We start from the raw sequence: 13,194 nt of genomic DNA, 5'->3' as shown, positions 1-13,194 counted from the left end.
CACATGTGATAGATAGATAGTAGTGCTCTAAATATCGATTTTTGAACGTCAATACCTAAATAACCGTTTGAGGTATATTTATGAAATTTGAAGCTGATGTACATCTTGCAAGTCTCAATACATGAGCCAAATTTGAAGTGTTAATGCACAGTAGTTTTTGAATGATGAGGAGTCAAAAGTGGCTCTAATTGGTTTGTCTAAATATACGCACGGTGCAGTCCCCTCCATGGAACTAGGCTTAACATGCTCCCGCATGTCTATAGTGTTTGCTCAATGTTGATTTAGTCGATTTTCTCCTGAAAGGAACATGTAAGACAACAATAAAATTTCCAATTTTACAGACCTTCTAGAGCAGATGCCGCAAAAACTATACAAGATATAGAAAAACTTGACGGTCTCACCTGTAGCAAATTGAATAAGCTTTTTTTGGTTCATAGTAGTCATGTCACTAGGACGCATAGTTTCCGAGGATTAAGCGAAAAACCGAAAAGTGGTACCTTTAAACCCCCCTCTCCTCGCCGGCTCAAGGGCTAAGGGCGGGGACTTTTGCTATGTTCACCACCTAACTAGGCTAAATAAAGTCCCGAGGTCAGAAATTGTGTTCCACGGATTTCTCTCTACACCGTCGTTAAGGCATTCATTGACTGGACTATATGAATTTAAAGAAATTTAATTTTTAATAGTATGTAATTTACAGTCATTAGGTTGTGTTTCCCTTATTAACTTATTCTTCGTCTTGATGATCCGAACGATATGCAAAAACTCAGCTAATAGTATGCACCAGGAAATTATAATGTTGGTAGGGTAATTTCATACTGTTTTACATACTCACTGATCTAGATCGCAATGTGCAGTATACTTAAACCGCACGGTGAACTGATTGTTTGGAATCGGTTATACGTTAGACAGTATACCACTGACCTCAAGCATTCTAAAGATAAAATAATATTCTCTAAATAAAAGCAAAACAAATGGATCGACTCTACCTTATTATTATGTGTCGATCTCGACTACATAACCTGACGACATCTATTGTTCAAGATTTCTTCGGTAGAGATTGTGATCAAAAGCAAATTTATTCAATCTTTATTTAACATAAAAACTACTTAACTGTTTTAGGTGTTAAATAATTCACCTCGGTAATTTCTATTTCATTTGCTCAAGAAAAAACTTTACTTTCTTATTGATATGCGAGACAGGTGAATCTGGCATTAAATCATCACTCTAATAATTGCTAATATTATGTCAGTGTTGTCATCATGTATAATCAGTTCAGAAATGATGTGTTATCTGGTTTGATATAATCTATATGCACGGGCATGCAAATGTGTTCATACCTCCTGTGAAATCGGGAGAGAGCGCGTGCGCAGCGAGCCGGCAAATGTGGTTAATTCGCCGTCCCCCGACAAAACGACCGGCCATGCCATGGTCGGCGACTCTCATTTTTACGCAGCATTAATCATTACTGTCGTGGTCATTCACAATATTTTAATGAAATTATATCATCGTAATGACATACGACCGCACCGCAACACAACAAGAAATTCGACGCGTATTCGTATGATCAAGCCATAAAATACTAATCAGAAGTATAGAATTTTACCAGTACGGTACTGTAAAAAAGATCTATATTAAAAAATGTGGTCTCATTGTCCAAGATAAACGAACGCTTAAAAAACTTGATAGATTTCGAGCAGCTATTGTGCTTCGAAGATTGTTGGCACGTCCACTGTAGCCAATCACGCTTTGTATAGGTCGGCACTTGACCACAAGCCTGCTTAAGGCGTCCCTTCTTACCTTGTGAATAAGGATAAAAGTCGCGTGGAAGGGTGTAGATCTGGAGTATACAGGATGTCAAATAAAATACAGACAGCTAACACAGACTCACAAGACAACGAATTCGTAGCTCGTAAAGGTTTCAGCTATAAAGTTACATAGAAAATTTAGTGTAAAATGCTTAGAAAGAGAAGTTTATTCGCGATTTTATAAATAAGTGAATACCTAGACCTACAATCGTCATCTTCATTTCAGCCGCAGGACTAGTCCACTGCTGAACATAGGCCTCAAAAAATTCAAAATTTCAAAATTCAAAATACGTTTATTGTGAACCACAGGTACATAGGTTGTCAAATTATAAATGGATATAGATCGGCTGCGTTCCGCCTTGAAGGCATACAATAGTTAGTGCTTAATTCTAGGGTTAAAGTTTATGCTGAAGGTTAGGTGCAAACATATTAAGTAATTATTCAGAATTTTTCAAATAATCGATCAATAAACAATTTGGTCCGTCAAAAAGTCACTAGTCTTATAATAACATTTTTCTGTCAAAAAATCACTAAGATTTCGTTTAAAAGATATCAGATCTTCAGAGTTTCGAATGGACTCGGGAATTTTATTAAAGATACGCGGTGCGTTGCAGAAGACACTTCCTTGAAGCAAAGCTGTCTTGCTGGCCACTGTACATAACTTGTGCTTGTGACGCTCTCTAGTTTTAAAAGAATATAAATCTAAATTAGTTTTAACAAACATTGCACACTCAAAAATATACAAGCATGGTACGGTCAAAATTTTAAGCTTTACAAAAAATGGTTTACATGAATCAGTCTGTTTCAGATTGTACATTGCTCGTATGCATCGTTTCTGAGCTCTAAACGCAAGGTCTTTGTCTGTTGAATTTCCCCAAAACATGACACCATATCGCAATGTCGACGCTACATAGCCATGATAGGCAGTCAATAAAGTGGATTCATTGGCATTTTTTCTCAAATTATATAATGCATAAGAAAACTGACTTAACTTTTTACACACATGTTCAATATGATTTTTCCATTTTAATGTATTATCAATATAAAGTCCTAGAAATTTTGTTGTTTCTGTTTCATTGATTATTTTATTAGAATATTTAATATTAATGTTAATTTCTTTATTTTTTGTTCGCTGTCTAAAATTCATTAGTAAAGTTTTGTCCAAATTTATTTTAAGATTATTATTATCAAGCCAATTTATAACTGTTGTCAAGGAATTGTTAATGTCAGTTTCCAATTCTTTAAAATTGTCATTAGTAAAAAGAAGAGTACTGTCGTCCGCAAATAATGTCATATTGGTTAATTTTGTTCAATTCATTAAGAATCCCCGGGGACCTACTTTAAATGGATTGACTTAACACTAAGGTGTGAGTTCCACAAAAGACTTATTTTGTTCTTAGATTGAAATCAGATCATTCCAAACTCCGGCTCTGCACGGATTTAATATCGTTATAAAATAGATAGACACCCTGTATAAAATCGATATAAGGATCGTTTAAAAGATCGCACAAAAAGCGGCCTCCGCAGCCGGCAAGGCTGTCAAGCCGGTTCTCTGGAGCCGATAAATGCTCGTTACATACTTTCGAAAGACCGATATGTATCACGTAAAATAGCCAAGATTCAGATTACAATGACTTCTTATATTATAAAACACATAGAATTACATAAGGAGATAAATGTTTCTAATGCACTTCGTCACAGAGATGCACCTACCTAAAGATGGTCATAACATGTACGGTAACAATCAACATTATAAAGTAGGTAGTAATAGGAGCTATTTTTGCTGTCGACTCTATTACACATAAGTAATTTCTCAATCAAACTATTTAGGAAAATAGAGGACACTAAAATAAAAACAGAGACATAGAGACAGTGAACTCTACGTTATCTGAAATGCGCCGAATCTAATATCATCATTTTTTTCCAATACCTACAAGATACTCGTATAGGAAGAAATCTGACGAATCTGTTTTGAACTTTACACCAGGAAAATAAAATGTAATCAATTAACCATCGTGTTTAATACCTCCATGCTCAGCATACTGGCTGATTCGATATTTTTTTTAAAAAAAAAGAAAAGAAGGAAAAAAAGCTGTCAATTGTTTTTACGTCTTCGCAGCTCGGCTTTTTGTCTGTAACACAATACAATTTTTCTGCGTCGTATCAAATCAAATATTATCATCGTCGTTTTCTTAGACCTACTGGTCAAACGTACTCCATATTTTTTGTGGTCCTTCGAGCCGGATAGCTCTTTGGATTCTACAGTCAATAAAAAACGCTCATCGAAAACTCTAAAATTTCCAGGTAGCACTTTTTAGCACGCCATTGTTAATTTCGTAAGTCGAAAATTCAAACTTTATTGTATTACTTTTACGTTATTTAAACGTTGACTCAAGCAAACACAGTTTTACTTGTCAATTATTTCGTAAAATCGTAATAAATAATAATATAACTCGTCTTTTCAAACTCATTTTCATCGTTGAAAACTTGAACATTAGGTCGTATTGTCAATATTCATGATCAATTCAATCGTTATTGTATTACTTTTACGTTATTTAAACGTTGACTCAAGCAAACACAGTTTTACTTGTCAATTATATCGTAAAATCGTAATGAAAAAATAACAAATGTTTTCAACTAATAAATTGTTGTGATACCACGATTTGGGTGGAAAAAAGGTTTTAAAATCATTTTGGTCATTCAAATCAAATGAGGTAAGTCCAAAAGGTGTGTTTAATTTTGATTGTGTCAGGGTTTGTTTACTTCATTTATAGTTGTAGTTTTACAGTAAAACAAAAAGAAAAAGCTACTTTAACGGTTTCATTTTATAACAGTAAATATATCTAAATGTTCCTGTATCGCTAGTAATAAATTAAATATCGTTTTCAGATCGAAATGAGTATTGTTTTGAAGGCCGGGTTTGTGAGTGTTACAATATCAAATTCCAACCACAAACCGTATTTAAAGGAAAGTTGTTGGTATTGGCTGGACAAGTCCGAGATGTAGAAGAATTAAGAACAAAACAAGGGCAGAGTTCAATAATTCACGCTCTCATCATAAGGCAAACATCTGTGCACAACAACTACTGTGACTCATTTTTGTACTACCACGTTGAATAGTCTAGTTATTTCCAAATTGTAAACGGCTATTAAAACAGCCCTATCGAAATAAGTTCCCAGTAGGACCCTTTTCATGCGATTAATTAATGATATTAAAATGTATTATGTAGAATCGCTTTGCCATTGACAGATACATCTGATGACAGAGCTTACATTATTTCTACTTTTGACCACCATGAGCGCTGCGACAGATTATGTTACCCCCACCTAGTACTTCGCACCCAGCGACTATCCTGATAAAATAAAAACAGTAATAATGGTAAATAAAAGGCGATACTAAAAAAAATACATAAAATGCCCAGAAAATGCCAACAAATAATAAAAAAATATAGGCTTTTTGAAAAAAATCTGCTTTTGAATTCGTGTTTTTTTGGTTATTTGATAAATTTCTCCAAAAAATGCCCCCATAACAGGTGGTTTTTACTACTTTGTATTATTCTCTATCATATTAATTTTGTAAAACCAAAAATCGGAAGTCTCTATCCCTATCACAACATTTGCTATGATCATTTGAAGAAAGGCCTGCCACCACATTATTATCCGCTACAGGTAGAGACAATTTTAATTTTAACTAAAATGCTTATTTTACTTCGAAATCTTTTGTTTTTATTTGAAATGTAACTTGTTTTTATCAAAATTACAAAACTAGAGCCACTTTCAGTTTCGTTGTTAACGAAGCGTTGAATGGCGCGGCGCGCCCGGAGAGTAAGCCGTTCAAACGATCATTGCAAACATTGTGATAGGGATAGAGACATGATATTTTTTAGTTTTACAAAGGTACCTAATATGATAAAGAATAACACAAAGTAATAAAAACAATCTGTTAGGGGGGCATTATTTGGAGAAATTTATCAGATAATAAAAAATGCAGATTTTTCTCAAAATGTATCATTTTTTATTATTTGTTGCCATTTTCTGAGTATTTTATGTATTTTTTTAGTATCGCCTGTTATTTAGCATTATTACTGTTTTTATTTTATCAGGATATACCTCTTAGTTTAAAAATTATTACGTTTTCTTTACAAGAAGTAATTGGAAGAAAAAAAATTTAAAAAAAATCTCAAAAATTGAGTTTTTTTTTTTTTTTTCAAATTATTGCCTACTTTTTAGCGGGATCTGGGGGCCCCTTGTAACCCCGGGGCCCTGGGCTGCAGCCCAATCAGCCCATAGGTAGATCCGGCCCTGGTATTAGCAATATCCAAAATGGATGATGATTCAAAGTTAACTTTACTGAATACTCGTCGGGAGTAGTATTTCGTGAGATTCAAATATTGTACGATTTATCTCAACAAATTACGACAGACAGGAGCAAACTTGCGATATTTAAAAGTCGTTTCAAGCGCATAGATGCTATTCGAACTGAATTTGTCGAAGTTACAGACGAAATAAACCGGTTAATTTTAACAATTAATCCAGACACACAAATTGATTACAAGAAGGTAGAATCATTTGATTTGTTGTATTATTCCGTTGTTTCGGTGGCTGACGAGGTGTTGCCGTCGTTAGCGTCAAATTCTGCCGCGGCTGCGAGTAAGGTCAGTGACCCCGCGTCACCAAAACAATGTCCTCAGGTTCGTTTGCCAAAAATTGAACTAAAGGCGTATGGATGCTGCGTATATTTACTTACGTTAGATGAGCCCAAAACCTCTCATCTGCTGATAGCCAAGTCTCGCGTTGCTCCAATTAAGCCTGTGACTATTAATCGCTTGGAATTACTAGGTGCCGCACTGCTTTCACGCGTTCTCAAGCACATGTACCAACTACTGGAAAACAGAATTAAACATCGTTCAGGTTACGGCGTTTACAGATAGTAACGTTGTGTTGGCATGGTTGAATACAGCACCACACAAATTGAAAATGTTCGTTGCTCACAGAGTCGTAAAAATTACGGATGATCTCAGTGTTGATAACTGGAAGCACGTAGCAACGCATGATAACCCTGCGGATTTATGCAGCCGTGGATTTCGCTGTTCCCAGCTTGTTTCTCACCAAGTTTGGTGGCATGGTCCTGCTTGGCTTGTGACTGAGAAATCGTTGTGGCCCGTGCAAACTGATATCAGCCCTCCAGATATTGTACCCGAATTGAAACCGGCGGCTTCTCATACCTTAACTGCGTCAAAGGAAACTAATATTGATGCGATTAGCGAGCTCGTGGAAAGATCTTCATCCTTTTTACGTTCTCAGCGTGTTCTCGCATGGTGCCTTCGGTTCATCGGCAACTTGAAAAAGAAAAGGGACGACCGTGAACATAACACGGATTTGACTACCACGGAACTTGAGAGCTCACTGGTTGTTCTTATTCATAATGAACAGAGACGCCATTTTTCTGAAGTCCTGGACTCTTTCGCTACCAACTCCAGTTCCAGATGTAACAAATCGCTGCTCAAGCTCAGTCCATTCATTGATGAAGCTGGATTACTGCGTGTGGGGGGGCGTTTGCGTAATGCGCAGCTTCCATTAACAGCGATTCACCCATTTCTGCTTCCGAAGCACTGTCATTTGTCGAAGCTAATTATTGATCACTACCACCGGGTATACTTACACTGTGGGCCGCGTGTCCTTCAGAATTGGAACAAAGAAAATACTGGATTCTTGGTATTCGCAACATGATAAGATCCAGACTTGCGAAATGTGTCACAATGCTTCAAGGTCAAGCAATTACCAGCACACCCCTTAATGGGAGACCTTCTAGGCCCGAGAGTACAACCAGCTCGTTGTTTTCAAAATATTGGAATAGATTTCGCCGGACCTTTCACTGTCAAAGAAAGCACTAGACGTAACGCTCGCACTTATAAGGCTTACGTTTGCATTATGGTCTGCTTGGCAGTTAAGGCTGTTCATTTGGAGGTTGTTACTGACTTGTCGACTCCAGCTTTTATAGCAGCCCTTGATAGGTTGTTTCACGCCGTGAACTGTGCAGGCTCATAATCAGTGACTGCGGTAGAAATTTCATAGGAGCGAAACGGTATCTTAACGAACCTCAAAGGTTTTTTTCCCGCTTTGAGGTGTATTATGTATATAGTTCAGGAAGATTTATTTTTGTTTCTTAACTAATTAATTCGTTCATTTTGTTTTAATGCAGGTGCTTATCCTTGCGACTTTTAAGTTGTTGCTAGAGTGCAATATAATTTAATTTTCACTGTCCCTGTAAGAATGCGTGCAGTGTTTTATTATTTCTTATTTTCCTCTTGAAGAGGTTTAATTTACTTTTGAAATCCCTAAGTGATTTCAAGTGGGGGGGTATGTTTAATACCTCCATGCTCAGCATACTGGCTGATTCGATATTTTTTTTTTTAAAAAAAGAAAAGAAGGAAAAAAAGCTGTCAATTGTTTTTACGTCTTCGCAGCTCGGCTTTTTGTCTGTAACACAATACAATTTTTCTGCGTCGTATCAAATCAAATATTATCATCGTCGTTTTCTTAGACCTACTGGTCAAACGTACTCCACATCGTATTTTCCTTTTATATAAAGAAACCTCTCATTATGTAAAAGTTTAGCCACAAATCACAAATATCAGACACTGAATTACTTCAGTAATTAGTAGACTCATGTGTGGTCTCTAGAAGTAGAGTCCACATGTCAACGACTTCCATTTATAAATAAGTATAAATGTGAACCAGTCACTTACTCTATTTCCAACTGACAAGTCAATAATTTATTCAATGCAACCGGTTCATTTACATAAAATATCAAATCCAGTAGTTGGATGTGGTTAAAACGGCTTAGTTTATGAATATATTTATGTCCATGAACAGTAAATACGGTCACATCAAACTATTAAACTAATTACCTCATTTTATACCTCATAATTTATTATCCTAGGTAGGTACTTCATAAATTATTATTGCTACACTAATAAAATGTGTTTTAATTAGTAAATAAGTGTTACGTTTGACATCTACGTTCTCTTCCATAATAACTACTGCTAAGTACTTAGGTACAGTTAGCGTCAAACAGTTCGTGACATCTAAAGTGGTCAAAAAGTTGAAAACACAACCTTATTCCAATGAGGGTTTTCGCGATTGAAAAATCTGTCAGATGGCAATACGTAGACGCGAGGTCCAAATGCTGCATGATTGGTGACTCTTTTGACATATCTGTCAATGTCATGTCAAAAATAACCAATCATGCAGCATTTGGACCTCGCGTCTACGTGTTGCCATCTGGCGGATTTTTCAATCGCGAAAACCCTCATTGTAACAAAAACGTGTTGCGAACTTTTTGGCTACTTTGGGTATCACGAACTATTTGACGCTGACTGTACGTACAGTCGTCAGCACATCGGACTTATACATATTTTTTTTGCAAAATAGCACAACTATTGGTAACCTAAAATAAGATGCCACATATTTGTAGACATTCTTTTCATTCAATTCGTTCCGACTTAATTCTTACCTTTGGACGTGACGTTTCACTTCATGTAGCCTTGCTTGCAACACTCTAGAAAATGTAGGACGTAACTTGCACCGTATCATTGTAGATAGAATTAGTTGAAAAGATTTAGTTCCTGAAAGTAAAATCCAGTATTGTTACGTCCTAAAAGATAGAAACATACAGCAAGCTGTCAATGAACGCAGGATTCCCTAATTGGGAATAGGTCCATAATTTTGAGACGTGTTAAAGTGGCCCAAAAATGCCTCTATACACAGCAGTGTTAGTCCGGTACGTGAACTACCAACCAGGAGGTTGTAAGAATCAATGATTACATATCTGTCGCTATATGATTTATTCTACTTTTTCAAACTTAGCTTGGTTATTCAGGCTTTCGTGCTTGAATAAATAGAAAGTTTGATTCCACTTTTAATTAACTTTGCGCGTTTCCTCCTAACCCAAGCAAACATGCGGATACTCCCGGAGTTGGTTTAGGCTAGCCTCGGCTTGCCTCACCTCACCTTGGGCCGCTCACCGTATCTCAAATGCAATCATTGTTACGTATTTTTACACTAATTAACACACTTCCTGCGTAACGAATAAGTAAACGAATACTTCACTTACATGTTTACGACCCCTGAAGATTTTACAGCAAAAAGATTAATTTCGTCCATTTAATACTAACAATAACAGCCTAGGGTTACCATCCGAGAGCTTTGTTATTCTTTTTGGTTTTAGATAAAAAAATCTCGTTATGTTCTTTTTAAAATATTTATTGAAATTGAAATCCCTATTTTTCAGGAGTTCTTAAATTATCTTAGTAAGTTTTTGTGCGATTCTTACCAGAAATCATTGTCTTATTTCGTCGAAGTTAAACTGAAAAGGATGTATCTGAAACAAACCTACCTACATAATTTAAAAAGGACACTTGGAAAAGTTAGAAACACTTATTAAACCTCTTTTGTTTCATTAAATTCGAAACAGTGTTTTGTTTTTTCGAAACAATAAAAGTCCTTCACAGTTAATCAAAATCTTAAATAGAAACTTCGTTTACAGAGATAAGGTATTCGCTACGAATTCAATCATTATACCTACTCGTAAAAGTCGAATATCCAATAATCACCAGGTATAACACAGAGCAAAGTACCCAATTACAGTAACTACTTGCAAAACGTGACTCATAAAATAATGTTAAACATAAGAGTACTTTCAAGGCCTTTATCAATGCTGTAGGTAATAATTTGCCAGTGTATAAAGCGAGGTTTAAAATAAGTATAAATTGTTATTTATTTTCTTGCATTTGCCCTCCACAAGCACTTTTTACTCGTACATCCGTTACTTAACATTTTCTTTTACAGTAGTTTAAATAATGCGCTTCGTTCGTTCGTTTCAGCTGAAAGACGTCCACTGCTGGACAAAAGCCTCCCCCAAGGATTTCCACTGACTGGTCCTGCGCCGCTCACATCCAGCCACCTCCCGCGACCTTCACCAGATCGTCGGTCCACCTAGTGGGAGGCCTGCCCAAATAATGCGCTTAATTTCCCTGATTTCAGGAACATTTATGTAAGTTGATTTTCCTAAATCTTTTTAGGAAAATCAACTTACATAAATGTTTTAAATTTGGAAAATTAGTTTTGAAAACATCTGATAAACATGTGCCATAAGATTACATACGCTGCTCTATCTAAAATTTCATCTAACATAATAACGGTCCGGTTGCGCACAACGCATCGTGTGACCGAGAGCTTAGATGAAGTACATTATAAATGCGATCTTTATTATTACATTAACGTAATAGAAGAAATAAGGCACAACTGGCCATCATTACGCAGGTTATTGCTCTCACAATGGCCCATTAATTAAGTACATAGAAGCTTTTAAGAGAAGATTTTGTTTATTTTTTTAGTTCATAAGAGTTGGTTAGATATAAGCGGTAGCGGCAGCGGGTGCGTGACAGTTTATATAAGTTTATATGATATAAATTCATTTCAATAACGTTCATATTGTATAATAAACGTATGTTATAATAACACTTGATATAATTTTTTAACATATAATGTTTACTTCATATAATAAATCATTTCTAATAATATCATTTCAGATACCAATCACAACGCATAAAGACATTTGATATAAACCTTACTTAATCGAAGACTCATTTGATGTAATTTTGTTTAATATAAATATTATTTCACATAACCATTACTTGTAATAAATATTATTTGTTATACTCTTTAATTGATATAATTTCTGATAGATATAACTTTAAGTATGTTCTTTTTTAGCTTGACTTATAAATTACTTTAGTGACAAAAACGAATCGCCGTAAAACCGACTCCACGTAGTCTTGTCTGCCCTACCCCTAGAGTGTAATTTAGAAGCGCGTAGGCACGGAGGGGCGAGGCGGCCCGCGGGCTGAGGAGCAGGTGGCTGGAAGCGAGGCGCCGCGGCTGAGGCTGGCCGGCGAAGCCGGCCAGCAAGCCGAAGACGCGGTGTCGAGCGAAAGCCATCTGCGACGATTAGCACGCGAGGGACCGCCAGAGCCCCGCAGTGCCGGAGCCGTGACAGAAGTCTCAAGTTTTTAGTCAAATTTGCATGCTGCATGCCTGCATGCCTGCATGCCTACTTGCTTGCTTGCTTGCTTGCTTGCCTGCCTGCTTGCTTGCGTGCTTGCTTGCTTGCTTGCTTGCTTGCTTGCTTGCTTGCTTGCTTGCTTGCTTGCTTGCTTGCCTGCTTGCCTGCTTGCCTGCTTGCTTGCCTGCTTGCTAGCTTGCTTGCCTGCTTGCAATGCTTATTATAACAAATGAACTTTATATAAAATTATTATTGTTATATGATTTAAGTTTTATAGGAAAAGAATTTTATCTCATTTGATTGTTCGACATTTTATTTTTATATGATTTGAATGTTATTTGTTTTAAATAGTATACATTGTAAGTTTTATAGAAAATATTCATTATATCAAACCATTTTATATCAGTTAATAGTTATTTGTCTTAAAATTATTCGTTTTAAAATTATATTATTCGTTTATTATAGTAAATAATTATTATATTAAACGATTTTATATAATTTGATGTTATATCCTCTAAGTATTATATGATATGTAGTTATATCATACATAAGTTCGTTTATCGCTGCCGCTGGGTGTGTAACCCAGCGGCAGCGATAAACGAACTTTTATTCGTATAAAAGATTTTAACTAAGCATTAGAAGATCTAAAGACTACTTTTATATTTTATTGAGTACTTAGGTATATGTTTTTGAGGCAAGTAATTAGCTTTTAATCATCCATTGAAGTAATAGTTACTGTTAGCAGTGCAATGAACCAAGATTCTGGTGACTCATGAAGACTGACACCTGGTTTTTACAGTTCACAAAATAGAAAAAGAAAATGCAATTTAAATACTTCATCATCAGCAGTAATAGAGACACATAGAGTCAACTTAAGTATATCTATACTAGCTTTTACCCGCGGCTTCGCCCGCGTGAAATTTAGTTTGTCACAGATCGTCATATGTTATTCTGGGTTATAAACAATAATACTGATCAAAATCCGTTTAGTAGTTTTTGTGTGAAATAGTAACAAACATCCAGACATCCATACAAACTTTCGCATTTATAATATTAGTAGGATAGGATTTTCTCGCACTTTCCGTAGCACCATAAGATAACTAAAAAACACGCCCATGCCAGGGCATATTGTGGTGCATTAGGGCAAATTATGTAGCGATTATCTGGTAAACCCTTCCGCGGACGCATTTGGTCAAATGGACACAACATAATTTGCGGCTGTATTCACAAACATGAAACTTTACTAGGTCTCACAGTGCGTGTGGACGCACAGGGTCACACACGAACCAATCATTGAGCTCGAGCAGAGAGCTCGACCAACAAA

This window comes from Ostrinia furnacalis, unplaced genomic scaffold, assembly GCF_004193835.3.
Source record: "Ostrinia furnacalis isolate ACB-3 unplaced genomic scaffold, ASM419383v2 OfSCF4122, whole genome shotgun sequence".
Classification (NCBI taxonomy): Eukaryota; Metazoa; Arthropoda; class Insecta; order Lepidoptera; family Crambidae; genus Ostrinia; species Ostrinia furnacalis.
Note: the sequence above shows the minus strand (reverse complement) of the source record.